The sequence below is a fragment of the Strix aluco genome, chromosome 7 (genome assembly GCF_031877795.1).
Source record: "Strix aluco isolate bStrAlu1 chromosome 7, bStrAlu1.hap1, whole genome shotgun sequence".
NCBI lineage: Eukaryota > Metazoa > Chordata > Aves > Strigiformes > Strigidae > Strix > Strix aluco.
Window position 1 is genome coordinate 10,956,179 of NC_133937.1, and position 20,268 is coordinate 10,976,446.

At 38.8% G+C, this 20,268-nt stretch overlaps 1 protein-coding gene across 6 annotated transcripts in view; it reads left to right on the top strand.

Annotated features, from left to right (window-relative positions):
- BMPR1A (bone morphogenetic protein receptor type 1A) overlaps positions 1-20,268 on the top strand; it is an 84,758-nt gene that overhangs the window by 26,272 nt on the left and 38,218 nt on the right. For 5 of the 6 annotated variants that reach the window (XM_074830453.1, XM_074830447.1, XM_074830451.1 and 2 more), the window contains exon 2: positions 13,497-13,618. The gene's annotated coding sequence lies outside the window, so the exon portion shown is untranslated. Of the gene's footprint in view, positions 1-10,335; positions 10,398-13,496; positions 13,619-20,268 lie in introns of those variants that run through there. The other variant, XM_074830450.1, reaches the window with a different exon arrangement.

The following is a 20,268-nucleotide window of genomic DNA, read 5'->3' on the forward strand; positions in this document are numbered from 1 at the left end:
GCTATATATAGTCTGTATGCTTGTTATAGAAGTTTAAAATGAAGAAACATTATAAAATAAGATAGTCTGACAACCTTATATAGAGTCTTTGTTGCCCTTCCCTAAATTTCACAGTATTGATTGCTATTTTATAAGTAGTTCTATAAATTGCTGAGGAGGAGGAGGAGGCAGCTGCTCTATAGACTAGGATGGCAGGTAAAAATATTTAGCTGCAGTTTTGCCTTGTATAATTTTATAAAATAGATGTCATGCATCTGAAGTGTTACATCAGCTAAGGTTCGTATGGAGCTCTGGCTTAGCCTATAAAGAAGCTACCAATGTTAAACATTTTTCTGGCTCTTTTATTTCTCTATTAGCCCTGGTACTTGCTTGACAGTTTAATAGACTCCAGATGATTTTCAGTGTAGAGAGAGACAGAGGTTACCTGTATATTTGAACTCCTTTTTGCATTTTTCCTTGGTTAAAATAAGAATTTTATTCACTTGGGTAGAAAATGAAATACCTATGTTAAGGGAACACGCAAAGATGCTCTGTTTTCCTTTCTCTTGAATATCCCAGAACATAATGATGGAGCAGCAGTCACTTAAGGTAATTAATAATTTAAAGTGTACCTGTAAAATTCATTTTAGCTTTTTGTTAAAAGATTATATGTTACAGGGTGTAATAATGTATACATCTAAAATAGCTCTACTTCCATCTTTTTTTCAAATATTTTCTTTAAAGCTTAAATATTATTAGCAACAAGTGGGACAGTGTGGAAAGAGAAAAGATCTTCCTGTGATGGTCCATGCTCCGTATAATGGAAATTTATCTCCACTAAATTCAGAGTGGTCCCGTACATGGGGAGCTCTGCTGGGTTAGTCTGAGCAGAGGCATGTGTTGTTTTCAGGTTGGAGGAATTTTACCTGAGATTGTTCTCTGTTCACAGACTTTAGGGCAAAGGGAAACCCACATAAATGTCTACCCCAGTGTGCAATAAATGCATGTAACTGTAATATATTCAGTATGCCTTTAGCAGTCTTCTCAAAATGGAGAATCCACTGCAGTCATGGGTGAATCAGTCTGTAACTGATAACTTTTTAAAGTGTATTTCCTGTTCGAATTTAGATGAGATTCAAATGTCAGCTGCTGGCTCTTGTGCCTTCACTAAATAGAAAAAGCGGCTAGTGTCAGAGGGTTTGGGGGTTGGTTTTTTCCCCCTTTTCTGTTAAAAGTCACATTAAAGCAACAATGTCAAGTATCTTAAGTTCCCTGCAGTAGGGAGAGCTTTCCAGAACTAAAATAAACATAAAATTTTCCAAAACGTTATTGAACAATGTAACTATCACAAATGTGCATATTTCCCTGATGGTCAGTCTCAGTGTTGGTGGAAAAGCTTTTATATTATTCATTATGCCACTCTGGAACACCTATTTCTTCTACCTCTCAAGAATAAAATAACTTCGAATTTGGAGTGTATTTTGCTATAAAGCATGTATTAAAACGTGGTCATATTTCAGGAGTCTTCTCCCACTCCAAGTATGCTTAATTGGCTAAAAACCAATTTATGCCTGCCTTCTCCCTTTTGCTCCTTCTTTCATGAGCCTTGCGCTCATCTCTGTAAAGTGACATGTCGTTAGCAAGTGCAGCAGAGAATCATCATTTGTACTCATCAGGTCTCTCTTGGAACACTCTTCATCCACAACTTTGTAGGATGATGCTTTAACTCTGTATTAGTATATTAAAATGTCTGAAGGAAAGCATCTGCCAGTTTGGTTTGTTCACATGTGTTAGCATTGTTGGAGTGGTTAAAGGTACGTGCAGAATACAGAGTGTGTCGGAGTTCTCAGCAGGCTTAAGCAAATAGGTGCTTTTTAGCTTGGGTGATAGCACACCTCTGGTGCCTGTAGAGCTTTGTTCACAAAAACCTCTTTCTGGCTGAAAAAGCTATGGATTTAATTTAGCCATTCTTTTTAGAGTCCTTTTTTACAGGATACAGGCCGTCTTTTACAGTAGCTGTTCACAGAAGGTGGTTTTGCTATATAAAATGAACCTGTTCCCAGGCAGTTAACCAGAAGAGATCTATATAGTTCGAAGTGGCCTGTCACCAGTATTTACCACAATTTCTTCTCATTGTGGGTTTTCAAAAAAAAAAAAAAAAAAAGAAGAAAAAGAAAATGGTTGTTTAGTTTTCTTTCAGATCCTTGCTGAGGGCACAGTAGTCCTGTGCATTTGGAGAAGAGAATTTGAGATGAGATGAACAAGAATTCTTTACCGTTACTTCTGAAATATATAAATGGGCAGGATATGCAAGAGGCCAGATTAGATAGAATTTGGTGTTGTGTTTTCCTGCCCTGTGTTTGTCTGTTTGTCTGTGCCCTTCAGGTCTAATCTGTATGTAGTATTTTTTTCACAAATTTGTCATTAGAAATCTTAGGTCAACTTGAAAGGGTCCGTGATTTGGTGGCCAAAGAACACAGGCAGTATAACATTTGAGTGTTCTGAATGTATAATTGTTAGACTTAAGAGCTGAAATAAACAGCGGAAGATTTTTGAGCAGTTTAGTCTCTACACTGAATTACCCATGTACATTACTTCCTACATGATGCAGCATTGCCTTACTCTAACCTGTTCACCTTGGATGCAGCAGAAGTTGAGGCCATGGTGGCCTGAGTTTAGACTAGCAAATCGAGTTTGGTATCATCATGCAAGTGGTAAAGATGGAATTCTTTTTGTCATACCTTTTAAAATCCTAATGAGTAAAAGGATACTTTAGCAATATCCAGTTTGTTTTATTACTTGGGATTTTTCTTCTACTTCCCTAATTGATTTTTCCTGAAATAACAATGCTTGAAGACATTTCAGGGACCAAGTATGCAGGAAGAAGTCCCTAGTGCAAGCTGCTTAATTGTGGAATCAGAAGTCTTTTATTATAGCTTTCTCTTTCGTTGTTTATTTCTTTTTAAATGCGTGACCTCTTTTGCAGCTTGTGTTTTCTGGGGATGGGACTTGTCTGGGGTTGTCTGAATAACAAATCAGTCTTACTGTATCAGGAAGAGTACTACCACGTTTTTTTAAACAGATGAAGGAAAGTTCAGTCCACTTGAGATCAGATAGAATCAAACGCTACCAAGGTAATTTCACATGGTTTTCTGGATTATAAAGCACTTTTTCACTTTCCCTTATATATAGAAGAGGGGTTTTTTGTACCAGTGAATTATGAAAAAATGGTAAAACTTTTAGTTCTGTATCTTCTCTGCCAAAGACTTACAGTTGTTTCTGTAACATCAGTTAATTGCAGAAAGCCAGCACATCGCTTTAGGTAACTATGTGGAACATTGTGCATTAGAAGAGTATTGGATTATGACTTTCTGGTTTTATCCAAAAGGATCTAATGTATAGACCACAGAAGTACCTACATTTTAGATACTACACTTGGACCAAAGGGATTCTGAAGTCGTTTAGAATAATTTGAAATATTTTTATATGCCTTTCTTTTTGTTTTATTATACAGTATTGTATAGTTGGTGACTTTAAAGAGAGCAGGAGACTGGATGTAATGTCTTTTATCTTTAGCTAAAAGCTGTTGTCCGCAAAAGGCTGCTGTGCTTGGTTGTCTCCTCTATAGATTTTCGGAGGGAGTTTGGTTATTCTCCAAAAGTCCTATCACTATTTCACAGAAATGAGGTTGTATCCTGGGGAGCATGGATGGGCCTATTGGGAACCAAACTTTTATATATTTATATTTATATATCCTTATGTAGATGATTGTCAACAGCTGGAATCTCCAAAGGATACACAGATCTTTTGCAGCATTCTAAGCCACCCCATCTGCTTCCAATTTGAGCATCCTTATTGTAGTCAGCTTTTCCCAAAGCAATATTGAGAAGTCATAACTAGTCTGAAGGAAAACACTTTGCAATACATTTTAATAAAATTCTAGTGTTGATTAAAGTATGACTAATCAGTTACAGAAAATAAAGTATGCACTGTGGTTTTTTATCACTAGGGATTACATCAATAGGAGCCTAAATTTTGGGTTTAGTGTATAAATACAAACACTCTTCTCTATGTTCTTGGTACGTTGCACACTGCATGAATTTCATCTAAATGTACTTCCCTTGCTCTTGTAGTCACTGCCAATTTTAAGGTTTAATGATAGTTGACTGATTCTTTCATTTTACTTTACAATGGTGGAAACAAATGCAAATTTTAAGGTTTATATGTTTTAGCAGAACTTAAACAGATTTTATTGAGCAAGGCAAGAATTCTGTGCTTTTGTGCCTCTAATGCCAATAGGATTTTGATTTCAGTACAGGCCATTTAATAGAATATGTGCATTTTTATAGCTCCAGAGGAAAAAAAAATGTTCAACTCTGTGCCAGCTGCTAACTTCTGGACCTTAAGGTTTCCATATTCTTTTTAAATAGTTCTCATCACTGACAACTAAAATGCATGATGACTGACCTTCAACTCTTTTCTGTCTGTCAGATCCAATGGGGGAAAGCATTCATACTTTGAGTGTTCTGTTGTGAAAGACCGAGACTTAGGTGTTTGTTTTGCTTTTGGGGAAGAACACTTTTGAGCTAATAAAGAAGTGTTTTTATGATTTTTAGAAGAATCTTAATTGTAAGGACTCTTAGTACTTAAAGTCTGTTTAAACTGCCAAAAATGTCTAGGTATGTTTGTATTCTCATATCTGAATGAAAAAGTAAGCCCCAGCAAGTGTTGCATTGGTTCCCCTGGGAGTGTTACTTTATCTCTTGAATGTTAGAGTATAGCCCACATCATTTTCTGTAGGAAAACTCATGTATCTGATAAGTCTGCTCATGGTGAAGGCCGTTAACCATTTGGGGAGGAGGGGCTGTCTGAGGTGTCTCCTGATTTCCTTAAAGATGCTGTCATGCTTCCATATGTTCAGAGCTGTTGAGATGATGGCTGTGACTTAGCGGTTTGCAGAAGGCAGTGATCTCCTTGGAAAAGTTTTCTCATTCCCAACTGTCTGTCCCTGTCACCTGTGTTCCTTGTCAGAAGTTACCAACCCCACAAGCTGTGTTTAATACAATTCTGCGTGGCTGTGTGTATTGGGTTTGCGTGGCAAGGTTTTGGTACGGGGGGGGGGGGGGCTACAGGGGTGGCTTCTGTGAGAAGGTACTAGAAGCTTCCCCCACGTCTGACAGAGCCAATGCCAGCCGGCTCCAAGAGGGACCTGCCGCTGGCCCAGGCCGAGCCCATCAGCGACAGTGGTAGCGCCTCTGGGATAACATATTCAAGAAGGGGGGAAAAAAATGCACACTGGCAACTTCAGCCAAAAAGAAGAGTGAGAATATGTGAGAGAAACAACTCTGCAGACACCAAGATCAGTGAAGAAAGAGGGCAGGAGGTGCTCCAGGTGCTGGAACAGAGATTCCCCTGCAGCCCATGGCGCAGCCCATGGTGAGGCAGCTGTGCCCTGCACCCAGGGAGGTCCACAGGGGAACAGATCTCCTCCTGCAGCCTGTGGAGGACCCCACACTGGAGCAGGGGGATGCCCAAAGGAGGCTGTGACCCCGTGGGAAGCCCACGCTGGAGCAGGCTCCTGGCAGGACCTGTGGCTCCATGGAGAGAGGAGCCCATGCTGGAGCAGGTTCACTGCAGGACTTGTGACCCTGTGGGGGACCCACGCGTGAGCAGTTTGTGAAGAACTTCAGCCCATGGGAAGGACTCACATTGGAGAAGTTTGTGGAATACTGTCTCCTATGGGAGGGACCCCATGCTGGAGCAGGGGAAGAGTGTGAGGAGTCCTCTCCCTGAGGAGGAAGGAGCAGCAGAGACAGTGTGTGATGAACTGACCGAAACCTCCATCCCCTGTCCCCCTGTGCTGCTGTGGGGGAGGAGGTGGAGAAATCAGGAGTGAAGTTGAGCCCGGGAAGAACGGAGGGGTGGGGGGAAGGTGTTTTTAAGATGCAGTTTTATTTCTCATTATCCTACTCTGATTTGATTGGTAATGAATTAAACTAATTTCCCCAAGTTGAGTCTGTTTTGCCTGTGACGGTAATTGGTGAATGATCTCTCCATGTCCTTATCTCAACCTGCCAGCCTTTTTGTTACATTTTCTCTCCCCTGTCCAGTTGAGGACGTGAGTGATAGAGTGACTTTGGTGGATGCCTAGTGTCCAGCCAGGGTCAACCCACCACAGTATTGTTCAATTTAAAAATGAAAGAAACCAAACATTAATCCTGCACATGCATGTGGAGTTATAATTCAATGTGAATAAACCACTAGTGCAGTTTGGGGATCTTGTTTGCTCTATAGTATTTTGATAGTGCCCAAGACCATGGGATTTTAAAGTTTTGGCAGAACTTTTTTTTCTTTTCTTTTATAAATCAAAGGGTTCCTGAAGATGTTTCTCACCATTTGAGTTACTTTGCAAAAAGACAAATTGAAGAAATACTTGACCTTTTGTAGGAATCTTAGGGAGAGGGAGAAGGGGATCACCTATCAAAATATGGTCTAATATGTCCTGCAGCACAGGCAGAAGCCAGATTTCATTGGCTCTTTTGTCAGAGAGAAATTGAAGTCTGGGCAACATTCCCAGGATCGGCATTATGATAAGAATGCGCGCCTCTGGGTCTGTGTGCCAAGTGATCAAATTTTACTGTTGCTTCCATCCACGCAAGGCAGCCTATTAGCCAGGTGGTGAGTAGGCCCCAGCAAGGGTCTGAAGCATGCTGGGAAAGCTGACTATGAAATTTGCCTGACGGCTAAACAGCATGGAGCCTAGGTATTTTTTTGTAAATTTTTGAAACTCGGGAAGGCTTGTGAAGTTCATGGTATCACAACTAGCCTTGTGTTTTCAGGTATGTCAAATGCAGCAGAGACTGTTAATTGTAGGGCCAGTTTGTCTTCAGTATCCTGAGAGGAAGTTCACATTGTGGATGGAGGAGCTTTGGGTTGGGTACCTCCAAAGTTGAGGTAAAAGAGTTGAGTTCGAGATGCCACTTGAAAAGCAGAAGTACTTGTTGGAGAACTGTTTTGGATACTTGGAGAGCTGTGGGATATGATGAATGAATGAACTGCACAGCTTTAGTCCAGTTGGTTTTTGACAAAGCTTGGCAAGTCAGATTCTGACTTGACCTCTCCACACTGAATGAACTGTCTGGCTTTGATGCATCACCAGTGCTGCAGGCTGATGGGATTGCCTTTGAGGGTGGCCTACTATATAAACACTTTTGTTTTAACAGCAAGCTGTTGTCAGATTCCTTTTAGTCCCAAAGTATGGAGAGTCAGCTGATTTTTCAGCTTCTACTGGCTCATTGGACAAAGAACATTTAAGACTACTGAGAGGAATAATGCGGCTTCACTGGGAGCACAGAGCCTGCTCTCACAGCACAGCAGGCTGTGGAGTCCTTCAGATGACTCCAGATGATGTAGCTAGGTATGCCAAAATAAAATATTCAGGATACCCTCTAAGAAATTAGGATGCTTAACCTCTTTCTAGTATAACATCTGCCAGGACAAAGTAAAAGCCTGGTGGAATTTTCTGACCCTACTGCCGAAGCAGACTTTCATTATGGGTCTTAAGGAGGTTTATGTCTGGATTCTCATGGCCCCAGTAATGAATTCCTTGTGTCACTAGATGCTGTGGAGAGTACAGTGCATTGTGATTTATGCAGATTCATGTCCTTCTGGAAAATGCATCCTGTCTATCTGTCTGGTACTGCACAGTCCCACCTCACTCAGGAATTTATTTGTGTTCTAATACTTCTAGATATGCCCTGGGGCAGCGATTTTTTTATTTTTTTTTTTTTTTTGAGGAACTTGATCATGTAGGACACACTGTCTTATATCTCAGTGTGAAACTCAGTGATGAGAACAGGAATGTGTAATGAGCAGTGAGAGTGCCTAGCTGTGAAGCAGCGTGTTGGTCCTTCAGATATTACCTGTTCAGGGCATCTTCTGTCTATGTGAGCTTGCATGGTTGTAAGACCTCAAAAGAAAAAGCTCAGGTTGTTCTAGGGCACAGATTCTGTCCTCCTATGTAAAGGGACCAAATGATGTGACATGAAAAGTCCTCTGATATCTCCCGAGTAGACAAGTTCTCTAAGGACGTGGAAGAGCAGCTGTCTCTGTTCTGAAAAAAAACCTGTCAATGTGCTAGGCTTAGCCCATTGAGTTAGCTTCCAACTAATAATGTTCATGAAATAAATAAAAAATTCTGTCTCAGTAAGAAGAAATTTTTCCTAAAAGGAGGAATACCTGACTTAAACAAAACCTCCTCACAAATGATTACAATTTTTTCCTGCCATAAAGGATCCATGTAGTAATCAATAAAGACAACAACATCTAGGATTTTCAAGGATGACCTGGAAGTGGTGGAAAGATCAGTAGTATCCTGAACTAATTTGAGAGTCTTCACCAAATATATAGAAAGGCCAAACCACTGTAATACAGATATGAAGAACAGTATGATATGAGGTGCTGGCATATTGTATTATTCCTTGCATTTTCAATTCCGTGCAAGAATAACCTGGTGATTGTTTATTAAAACTGAAGGGAATGCAGGTATAAAATTAATTTTAAAAATTAGCTTCTACATAGGTATATTTTTACTTAAGTGATTTTTGAACAATTTTGAACTAGCTTGCCTCAAGGATTAGATAAATGTGCTTGAACGGTATTTTAGGCTCTTATTTTCTATCTTGCTACCTGGAAAACTTGGTGTCCAGAAGCTGGGAAGTGATATGCTTGTTCAGCCACTTCATTTTATTTTATATAACAGTCCCATTGAATTTGGAAGGGCTGTGTGTTCAATGAGATGTTTTTACTCATGTACCTTCACTGTTCCACAGACAAAACCACCAAGCCCCAAACGTGCCACAGGCAGTCTGATGTTTGCTTTTTCCAGCATGCTGTGGGGTTTTTTCTCACATGTAAATTTGTTGAAAAGGTTTTCCTTAAGAAATTCACATCCTTGCCCCTGAACTTTGAAGTAGGGTTTGGAAATTTGGTATGGCTGCTTTCCCTTTAAAATTCCACTCAAATTTCACAGCTGTAATAGACTTCTAAAAGCAGTATACTCACTATTTTTCAAACTCTTTCTAGCTTACAGCAACTCTGGCTGAATTTTCTAGTGGCAGTCATGAGACTCTTAACTGAAGCATCTTCTAGGCTGCTGCCTGGGCCTGCAGAGTATTTTCTTTGTGCATAAATTTCTAACAGAAAGCCTTTTGTTTAGGGCTATAGTCTACCTGAAAATGAGTAGTTCTGCTTCTTAAACCTCTCCGTCTATGGTTAACAGAGCCATCAGCTGGCCTGAACTCTCTGACACTGCATACAGAGACATGTTGCTATCACCACCTGCTTTTCTCCTTCTCCCCTTTACTCCCACCCCAAATCTCAGATGATGAAGGTTGTTGCCCCTGGGGTTTTTTCCTGATTTAACTGTTTATTATCACTCTAGCCTATGTCTGTGACATGATCTGAATTTACAGGAACTTTAAAACAAGTTCTGTTTCATAAATTAGGCTAAAGGTATGATTAGCTGAACAGCTGACCCTGCAGAAATGAAGCTCTGGTGGCTGGAGGAAGTAAAAGAGCAGGAAAGAAGTAACTGGAAGCTGGAGTGAATGGAGAAGTATTTAACCCATAGTTTGTACCAATGAGTCCTTGTATGATCATGTAATTAATTGCAATTGAATTACTTTAGCTGTTACGTTACTTTAATTAAAGTTACTTTCCAAACTTGTGTTCCTTAAATACATATAATTTTGCATTTAAAATGCTCACCTGAGTTAGAGAGGTCTCCTAGCACAAAGATTTGCTATTTGCACTCTTCTGTTTCTAAAAACTGTGGTGAGTCAACTTTCATTTAAAGGTAAAGCCCTTCTGAGCATCCTGTCTTCCTGCAATTGCAGATTTCTCACATGCCAACCTTTTCTGCCTGTTTCTGGGCTAAAAGCTGCAGTGCTCTTTCAGCTATAGGTTTGTCAGGGTACTGGATGTTTATAGCTACATTGGAAATGTGCTTCATCTAGCTCTGGTGTATTCTACTGTAAAATTTCTAATTCACACCGAAGAACTGAAGGTTACTCCCCCCCCCCCCCCCCCCCCAAAATAAAGGGCAGTTTTCAAATTTGGCATATTTCCTCAACTGTAACAAGTAGTAAGATGGTTTCAGGAGGAGATAATTTAAGATAAATAAAGTAATTGAGCTGAAAAAGGATGAGGCAGTTGGGGCAAAGGGGGAAGAATTGGAGGAACAGAGCGCAGGGAGAGTCAAGTGCCGGGAAAGTTTTTTTGCTTCAAAAGAGGAGACGAGTTGGATGTGGACCTGGAACTGGAGAAACTGGAGCTACTGAGAACGGAGGCAGGATCTAGAGATAAGTGGGAAGACAAGAAAAAGGAATCCACAACCTGAATACAGTTTCCCCCTCAGGGTGAGTCACTCTGACTTGAGTTTTGCCACTGCGAGTCCTTCCTGTCTGTCTGTCCGGCTCATGGCTGTTGGTTCCTGCCCTGTGCTAGCAGGGTAGGCCTTTCCCCCCACATACAGAATGAAGCTTAAATCAGCTCAGCCTAGATGTTCTGACTGTTCCCTGGCAGAAAATTTACAGTTCTCTGGGTTCACTAGGTGTATTAATGTAATTCGGATTTTTCTTTTTCTAGATTGATATGTCTGAGTTAATAGTATGTGAAGATCCCGAATATAATCTTAACACTTAGAAAACTTCCCAGATAAATCTGGATTTAATATGTAACTAGTGACAAGCACTGTGAGGCTCTCTGCTTTTGAATTTGTTTGCTTCTTGTAGTCATTGTAGTAGACCAAATTCTAATAAAGGGAAGGTGGAGTTGTGCGAATGATTTATTCAATAGCTTTATTTTGTTCTTGATAACACTTTTCTGAAGGTGCCATCAAGAATGACAGTAAACATTTTGAAAAACTAATCCATTAATAACTAGGCATTTTGGACAACTGTATAAAATATTTAAGTAAATTGATTTTTATAAAATTAAGTATGTGCTTAAGTAGCATCTCATGCTGATGAAGAAATGGAAGAAATAGTAATGCAGTGAGGTCACTTGCATAAATGGATAATTGCCATTAACTTCAGTCCCATATCTGACAGAGGTTTTGTAGTTCCCCTTCTTTAAAAGGGAGAGATGAATTTGGAACTGACACAAAAATACAGTAAGTCATAAAAAGAGGCTGTGTCCACATTACCAAGCAATATGCTGTAATAGGATCAGATCTGTCAGGTGCTGAGAACCTGGCATCCACACTATACAGGTTGTGAGGGTTTTATTTCAAGCTGGTCCTCGTCTGATTCTGTGGCTGAATTCCTGTTAGTGGCTGGAGCATGTACAATGCACACCTGAATCTCATTCTCTGATCTAGTTTTATTCAAAAGAAATGTGGTTCATGTGCTTGGAGACTGCTTTGCAATGTAAAGCAAAGCAAGGAAAATAGGGTAGTTTGGGAGATTGACTTCAAAAGTGCAGTCCTGATTTGAATTAAAATGCTAATGTAGACATACCTAGAGTTGTGCAGTTCAGGAAGTTCACTAAAATAATTTTGGCAAGAGAGCTTGGATATCTGATACATGACAGTGGGATCAGGAAATGCAATGAACGCTTACAGAAATTAACAGTTACTAAGAATTTCATCAATTTGGGAGTTTGGAAAAAATATGAAGAGGACATAAGTTTAAAAACAAAACAAGACCAGCATTGTTCAGAAATGCCTTTACACTTCTAAAGCAGCCTCCTTTAAATAATGCAAAGTGGCCTTTGTATAAATCAGATACTAGATACTGGGGGATTGGAGGTGTTGTAGAATCAGAAAGCACACCAACCTTTTTCTGTTTATAGTTGTTTCTTTTGGAGTCCAACAGAAGATGAACTCAAGTTCCTTGATTATAGAAAGAAAGAGATGGACATATTTTTTCAGATTCTTTACAAGCTTACTTTTAAAAAGCAAAAACAATCTCCACAAACGCTTTTGCATGTCAAGAATATTTTTTTGGTTTTACCATGGAAGAAATAACAGTCAAGTGTCAGCCTGTCTGCTCAGTGGAGACAGTTGTCTTCAAGAACTGGTGCTATCTGATACTCAGGATGGTTTCAGGTTACCATTTTACACAAATTTATTATTTATTACCAAGACTATTAAACCTCAGTGTGTGAGGAACAGTGCTTATAAATTGACATGGGGACAGAAGTATTTTGACCTTCTTGTAATGGTAAAGGTCTTTATAGTGCTTAGAAAGGAAAAGAGAAAGAAAGAAAGTGGATACTGAAACTCTTCCTCTAGTGGAAATCATGCAGGTACGTGGTTTGCACATCCCTATTCCCAGTACTGTTGGCCTTGGCATTCAAAACAAAGTCATTAAACCTCTACGCAGTAAGACTGGTTGTATGTTTTTTAACATAGCTATAGCTAGATTACTGATGTTTGAGCCTTTGTTACTTTCAAGGTTATGTTTGCAGTCGTAAGACTGGGATTTCTAAATGATAAAATCCTTGTATGATCTTTTTGAAAGCTTCGGATGATGGAAACATTCAAAAATTGTGACACTGTGATAAAACGGGGAGAGTTGGCAATAGGTGGCTTATGCTCAAGATGAAATCTAAGTAGTAAAGCTTATAAGGCCAACTTAGCTATCCACAATACATCTGAAAACCTTGGGATCTTGACACAAGTCAGGCTTGCTCACAGTTGTTGGAGTGCTGGGTAAGAGCCTGCGCTGTGCTTTCCTGTAATGCTTGGATGTATGCCAGTTCAAAACACAATCAAAAAATCAAACCTACCCTGTTGTCAGTACTTTTTTCCAAATTCTTGGCTTGATTTTTCTTCCCAGGAGGAATGATGTCTGTGTGCAGCTACAATAAACCTATTGATTATTTCTCAGTATATTGCAGCTCCTTGTGTACTAGAACTAATGGAGTGACACCAGTGGATTTTTCTTGTGAAGTTGCAGTCTTACAGATTCTCTGGGGTTTAATAAGATTGACTTGTGCATTATTTGTTTGGTTTTTCCATTGGTGTCACCAACAATATGTCCTTCCTCTAGTCTGCTGCCTGATCAAAAATAATAAAATTAATAAAAAATTGGAGAAAACTGGTATATGGAGGCTTGCAAACCTGGCTGCTATAGATTGGGTGAATCCAAGAGTTACTGGAGGAGATCAGAAAGGCTTGTTTTCACAGGAAAGCTCTCTACAGAGATTTTTAACACCCTTCTTCCCTGACACCACCGTTCATGAGTGAAGAGTTTAATGATGTATTATAAATAAAATTAATTTTAAAGGCTTTTCAGCGTTAGTATTTTATAAGTATACTGCAACTGTAGAACTATTAGAAATGCAGGAGTCTTAAGAGGTTTTTTTCTAGCTAGGAGCAGTTCACAATAGCAGATGGATTCTGTAATTCCAGATACCAGTATCTGCAATGTGCAATTCACATTATGTACTATAAACTGTCAGTACAATTTCTTCAGATATTTCTTAAGTCAAATTCTCTTCCTGTTTTACAGATTAATAGAAATATGCATTTCCATAATATCACCTTTGAACTAATGAAGTGGAAGTACAGATGAAAACAGTCTGGAGGAAGCTTGAAGTACAATACAGTTTCATTCAGTTTCCGAATTCTGAGGTAAGGTCAATGCATGCAAAATTTTATTTCAAGTATTTCAGGGGTAAAAAGCACATGATAAGCAGCCACTGTATCTTTCTTATAAAAATTTCTGAGCCTTCTTTTTTTATGCTAGTGACAGTCTTTAATACTATACTGAAACAGCTGTTTGATCTACTCTGTCCATGTTTTAGTTATGAAAAAAGACAAAACAGCATCGAGTACGGAGACATCTGTTATAGAAAGATACATTGGGAAAAAGTTACCATATCAGACGAATTTATTTGGTACAATCTATGGTCATGGTTATTACTAATGTTGTAGTTGAAATAAAGGACTGATAGCACAATTAAGTGACATGCCTGTTAGGCATCTTGCTTCTGGTACAGTGTTTGATTGGTACAAAATGTTATTATGCTGGTTTTTTATTATTACTGCTATTAATAAAACATTACGGGTTTTTTTTCATAACAAATTCCACTGCCTGGATATCCTAAAGGCATTCCTGTTATTGATTATGAGTGATGGGGTGTTTTGCTGATTAGGGATATCAGTTAAACTCAGACACCAGAGTGAAAGTGTTTGGTTCATAGTTTGCTGCTTTTTTCCTTTATGTAACTAAGAGTCTAAGTAGAATAACCCTGAAATGTCAGATTTCTGACATATTTCAGAATTCTTTTCTGCAACATTGTATCTGTTTAAAAAAGATGATGAGTGCTGGCCCTCCTACATCTAGCTTCAGACTGTTCCAGTTTTGCTCAGCTGGACCTGAGGCAATGCCCACATACAGTGTTTTTTGAGCTGTGGTGCTGTTGGCCCTTCTCAATTTTTCCCATTCAGGTAGAAATGGAGTCTCTGTAACGGTGGGACAGCTTCAGAGACTTACACTAGCAGGTTTCATCAGTCATTATCTGCTCCCATTCTCAAAGGAAGTTTGCATTTCAGATTAAGTTTTCTTGCAGATTTTGGCCGCTGTTACAAACAGATGTTGAACCACTTTGCAAGAAAATAGAAACTTTACTTACAACAGGACTGTGCCTTTTTCACTTAGGAAGATCAGCCAAGGAATCTTAACATACATTTGACTGACAGAGAAGCATGTATCCTCTTTTGGAGGTCAAATTTTAGAGAAACGGCCCCAAGGGAAAGATCAGCATTGAATTCAGCTAACCCATATTTTATCTTTAGCTGACTTACTGCTCAAAACCAGTAACTTCCTGTACACCATAAGCAAATTCCCAAAGCTATGAAGTTAGAATTCATGTTGACAAGTGCAAAATTTGTAGTCAATTCACAGTACTTCAGGTGAGGAAGACTGTCATCTGGTCTACATACTGAATGTATGTCTTGATGATGTGATAGCTTCTTTCACCTTGTTGTTTTATGCCTGACAAGACGACAGGCAAGTACTACTCCTTCTCATTCAATCACATGTTCCTAAAAAGATGCTGGATAATTCAAAGGCTGGTTGTACTATCTTGCAAACAAAGCAACAGGTAGCATAGGTTAAGCATACTTCTGTACTCCTCAGGAGTAAGGGACTTGGAGTCAGTGCTGGAAATTACAGACTTTGCACTGATACGGACCCAAGAAATAATTTCTTCCCTTTTTTTCCATGAGGAGGGGAGCAGGTCATTTCTCCTCCAATGAGAGAGACAGTTGAACAATAAATAACGGTTCTTAAACTGTTTATCAGTAGAGGACTCTGCAGATGAGGCACTGTCTTAAAAGATTACTCTTTGTCTACCAGAAAGAACAGTTTCTATTTTCAGGCTTGTAATCACAGGCAAATTTCAAAATTGAGATTAAGTGTTTGGGGAGCGTGTGCCTACTAATAGAAGACTGTGTACTTTAAGACCTATTTGTGACGGTCTGCCACAGATAATAGAAACACATCAGCCATTTAGAAGCAATCGATATGTTAAGGATAATCTGTGTTTGGGTAAATCTCAGGGTTTTATAGGATTAGAATGGTAGAGGGTCATCATAAAACAGTTCTTTCATCACTCTGCCCTCTGTTCTTAATGATCCCACTTCCAAAGCATTTAGAGCTGATGCAGTATTTAGAGAAGTAGTGCTGTAAACTTTATTAATGAAAAATCTCCCTTCTTTCATGTAAGAGATTTGAGGGAATGGTAGTGCTTGGAGATGCCATGTATAGGTGAGCTCTCTGAATAAAGAGTACCGGTAAATGCTAATAAATATGTCTTTCAGATATCATCTGTATTTCCTTCTTAAGTGTCTTTCAGATGCTCTCCTGAATTGAAATGAACTGAAAAATGGGCGGATGCCCTTCTGTTACACAGAGGGAAAAAGAAAAGGGCTTTTTTTGCTGATACTATTTTGCTGGTACGGCTGGGCAAACTCTTTCTGGTATCAAGGACATAAGCATATACAATGGAGTTGAAAACTCTGGATACAATATTACTTTAAAAAGGGAAAGACAGAACAAACCCAACACACGCCCTCTGCTAAACCACGCACCCAAGTTACCTTTTTTCCCTTGTCCACTATCTTTTTCAATAGTCATAGTATTAGCAACAGTTGAGGGAAGGAGGTTGTTTTCTGCTTTCCCTGTATGTAAATAGTTGATATGACAAAAAATCAAATAGCAATACCACTCCACCACAAAATTTCCCTATGTTGACACAGCTTGTCCTGTTTTTACTAAGGATTATGGGCTTGTAAGTCAACAAGCACAAAAATGGCAAGATGGGAGCTTAACAGAGACAAACCCAAGTCCTTTTGCTAATCATTTCTGTTCCTATGTATGTTACACATCCAGTTTCCATACCTTTATACTTGAATTTCAATAGCAAGGTGACAAAGACAAAAAACTAAGGTTACCAAGGCCAAAAGAGGGAAAAACTATAAATACCAGATGTGGACAGAGTACATTGTCCTAGGTGTTGATCAAACATTTTATGTATTTACTGAGTGAGAGATTAGTGGTATTGTATTTCATAGCCTGACCTGTTTTCCAATGGTTGTTTTGAGCCCATTTATGATTGACACCCACAAAACCCCGTGAAAGTGAATTCTTTAGTTTTAAATGATTGTTATATACAAAAGGTGTGTTTTGTTTCCGTCTAGTGCTGCCTGATAACTTATTTGTTAGTTCCTAGGTTGTGTACAGAGAGAAATCGTGACTAAATCTATCTGGTTATCTCCTCCATGTTGAGGTTCAATAAGAGTATCATACGGCTCTCAAGAAGGTTTATTTTAATCTTTCTTTAATATGGCATCTCCCTGTAATGCAGCCCTTCATTGTACTTTTGCTAGTTCTACTCTTTTTTGCGACAGCATAAAATTTGCTTACATCTTAGTAGAGTGAATGTCTGTCTTTTAATTGCAACTGTGAATTTGGGCAAGTCTTTTGCATTTCTAGTGTGATGTAACTGGAGAAATACAGCTTAGTATATTCCAACTAGTCAGTATGGCTATGTATGCTTATTTACTTTCTGCAACTGGTCTTAAGTATCACGTTTTTATTTAACATGAAGATTTTGTTTGTATGATTATTTTGTTTTCTTTGGGGGTATTGGAAGCTGGACTTGGATGACTTCCCCCCATTGAAATGTAAAATACTTCCGTAGTTTGACTTGCCTGTAGCAAGGCATCAACTAGAAGAATATTGAAGACCTCTAATGTACAACTACTGAACCAATAACTTTAGTTGACAGTTTAGGCATAACTTCCTACTTTTCAGATTCTAGTGCCTGTAGAGTTGTCAGCTTTCTGTCTCCTCTCGAACCAGTGGTGGTAGAACCATTTCTTCTCATGTGATGGAGCTTGCTTGTTCAGTAGCCATGAACACATGCCAAGTGTTTCAGAACAAGATCTGCCAGTGACGAGATGGTGTTCCTGCAATGGTTTTCTTATTAACCATCAAGACTGCGTAAGATCTCCTCCGTTCAGTTAGGAAGCAATTACTCTGTAAGGTTGGGTTAGCAGCCACTGAATTTCCTTGGTGGCAAACTATTTGTTAGGAGTTAATTCCATAACAAACAGGCTGAGCCACTTCGGGCTCAAACCACAAATGGGAAATGCAGGTCAGTGTGCTAAAAGCATTTTCCAGGAGTGGAGTAACCAGAAGTCCATGTCGTCTTTTGAATCAGTTGATCAAAACAGGAAGTGCCAGTGATTCCACTCGGGAGCTGCTGTTCTGTGGCATGCTATCACACGTTTGGGTGGTCCTTTGAACAGTATCCTCCTAACAGTGCTTTTCTTCCCTCCGCTTGGCCTGGCTTAGGCCAGTTTATTCTAGTAGTGTGACATCTCAATCTCAGACAGCATAAAACAAGAGCCTTCCCTATTGCTAGGCCAATATTGTCAAGTTCAGGAAGGTTGAGTTAAGCTGGCCAAGAATCCAAAATTTTACAGTTTTTTTATGTTGATTGTCTCTGGCTCAGAAGCTCCCATTGAAAGTGTAGTGGGTAACACATCTCAAAGAAATCTGGGCAAGTTCCTATGTAGTAAGAGGAGGCTAAATTTTGTATCTTATTTCTGTAGCTGAGGATGGGAATTTTACAGGGTAGGATAGAGAACTAATTCAAGAACTTATGGTGAGAAAAGTATACAGGAAATGCATTTACAGTACTGTCTAAAGATGTTTGTATTGATAGGAATGTATTTTACAATCCGATTATTGTAACATGGATATGTAATTAGAAACATACCAGATTTTCTCTTTTGCTTACTTGTTGATTTAATGTTTAGATTAAGAATGGTAAGATGTGGTTATCTACTAAACATTAATACAGGGATTTGGTTTTGTTTTCATTTCAAGAGTTGCTTTTCTTTCCTTTTTTTTTTTTTCTTGAGGCAAAACCAAGCAGATAAACGTTTCTTTCTGATGGTACTATTTTGAAACAGTCTTAAGAAGACAGTTATGGATAGGTTCCCCTGAGCTAGGTTTAAAAGTCAAGAACGTCCTTCTCCAGAGGTTCCAAGGTTATTATGTTATGATAAGTTTCATGAAATGTTAGGTGAAATGTTTCTGAAGTGTTTTAGTTTATACGGAATTGCATGGAAATAAATCTAGGGATCCAATTAAAATGGTCATCTTCATATGTATAGTGAAGAACAGATATAGAACACCAGTTCTGCTACTGTTTGTAAGTGCACAAAGTATCAAAGTGTATGCACCATTAAAAGTCTTAGGCTGCTACTAAGTTTGCTAGTTATAGTTAGAAGTAAGCAGACGTTGCTTGGAAAATGAATGAGAGAATAACAATATTCTGGTGGAAATACTTAAAGACAGGTGAGGCTGTTATATGCCAAAAAGTAGTAATACTTTAGTTGTATTTACTAATAATCTGAAGAGCAAGCTAACAGGGAAAAAGGTAAGATAATATAGCTTGAGAAAAAGAAGGAAAGTACACAGGTCTAAAATGACTGATAAAGTAAGGATGATGGAAAAAGTTACTAGAGCTATTTAGTATGAATTTAGGGTAAGGAAAATGTAACTATTTAGGTGGATGAGCTGTGGTCAAATACCTGCTTTAGGGAAGAAAAGGGGAGTCTTGCTGCTGTCTTTGCCAGAACAAGCATTTCAGTGTTGCCACAGTAGACAGTTCTTTAGTTAAAGTAGTAAGGTAGATAGCTGTAAAATATTAAAACATAACAATAGACAAGAAGTGGAGAATCGGACATTACTGTGGAGTTTTAGAAACATGATGGCATACCTCTATCAGGAAAACCCTGAGAGAATGTGTCATCTTAGTAAACAGAGACCTGCTAGAACCTGAGTGTTACCCATCCATTCTCGTGAACCTAGTTACTAGCACCTGCAATACATGCATAGAGGTAATGAAATGGATGTCCCTATCTTCTGCAACTCTATGAATGCACAAATTAGAAAGACAACAAATTTAGGACTAGGTACTTGGTTTACGTAGTCTTCTGAGTTCTTGTCTCTCAGTGAAAACTTGTCTGGAATAGTGTTTAATATGTATTAAAAAAAAGAATATTCATGTGGATGATCAAATGCCTAAGTTACATGGAAAAACATTTATACATATGCCTGCATTTTTGTGTGATGCATGCAGACTTTTGAAGAAAAGAGCAGCCTCATGCTGCTGATTTTTAACATGAATTTCCTGGAAGCTGTGGCTTACTTTTAGCAAAGAAGCTTCTGTGCACTGATTATTCAGTGTTTTGATATAGACAGGGCATCTTAGGTTTTAAATGTCTGCAGTTGATTACAGTTAGTGGCAAGAAATTTCAATCTGTTAGAGTAATGCTAGAGGTATCAGTAGCCCCATCTGTTAAAAAAAGTGAAGATGGGTCCCCAAATGGCTACACTTGACCATGCTTCAAATGCATTTTGTTACTCTTCTCCCAAGATCTAAAATGCCTGTTCTCATTCAAACATGTTGCTTCAAGTTGCTGTTTTTTGGAAAATTATTATTTGTTTCAATCATCAGGTAAAGCATATAAAGCTTTTTACAGAAACTGTTTGGTCTTAGACTTTCAATGGAATGGAAATGATTAGGGGTCTGCCTGTACAGAGGAGACTCCCTGAAGTCTGTGAGATGGCAGTGTATGAGAAGAGGGATGTTTATATAGGTGTCTTGAACTTCTGTGCACTTTAAATTATCATAGAATTTGCAAATATACACTTGTAATCTACTCATTTTTTTCCCCTCAGTAAACTTGTTGTTTGCCAA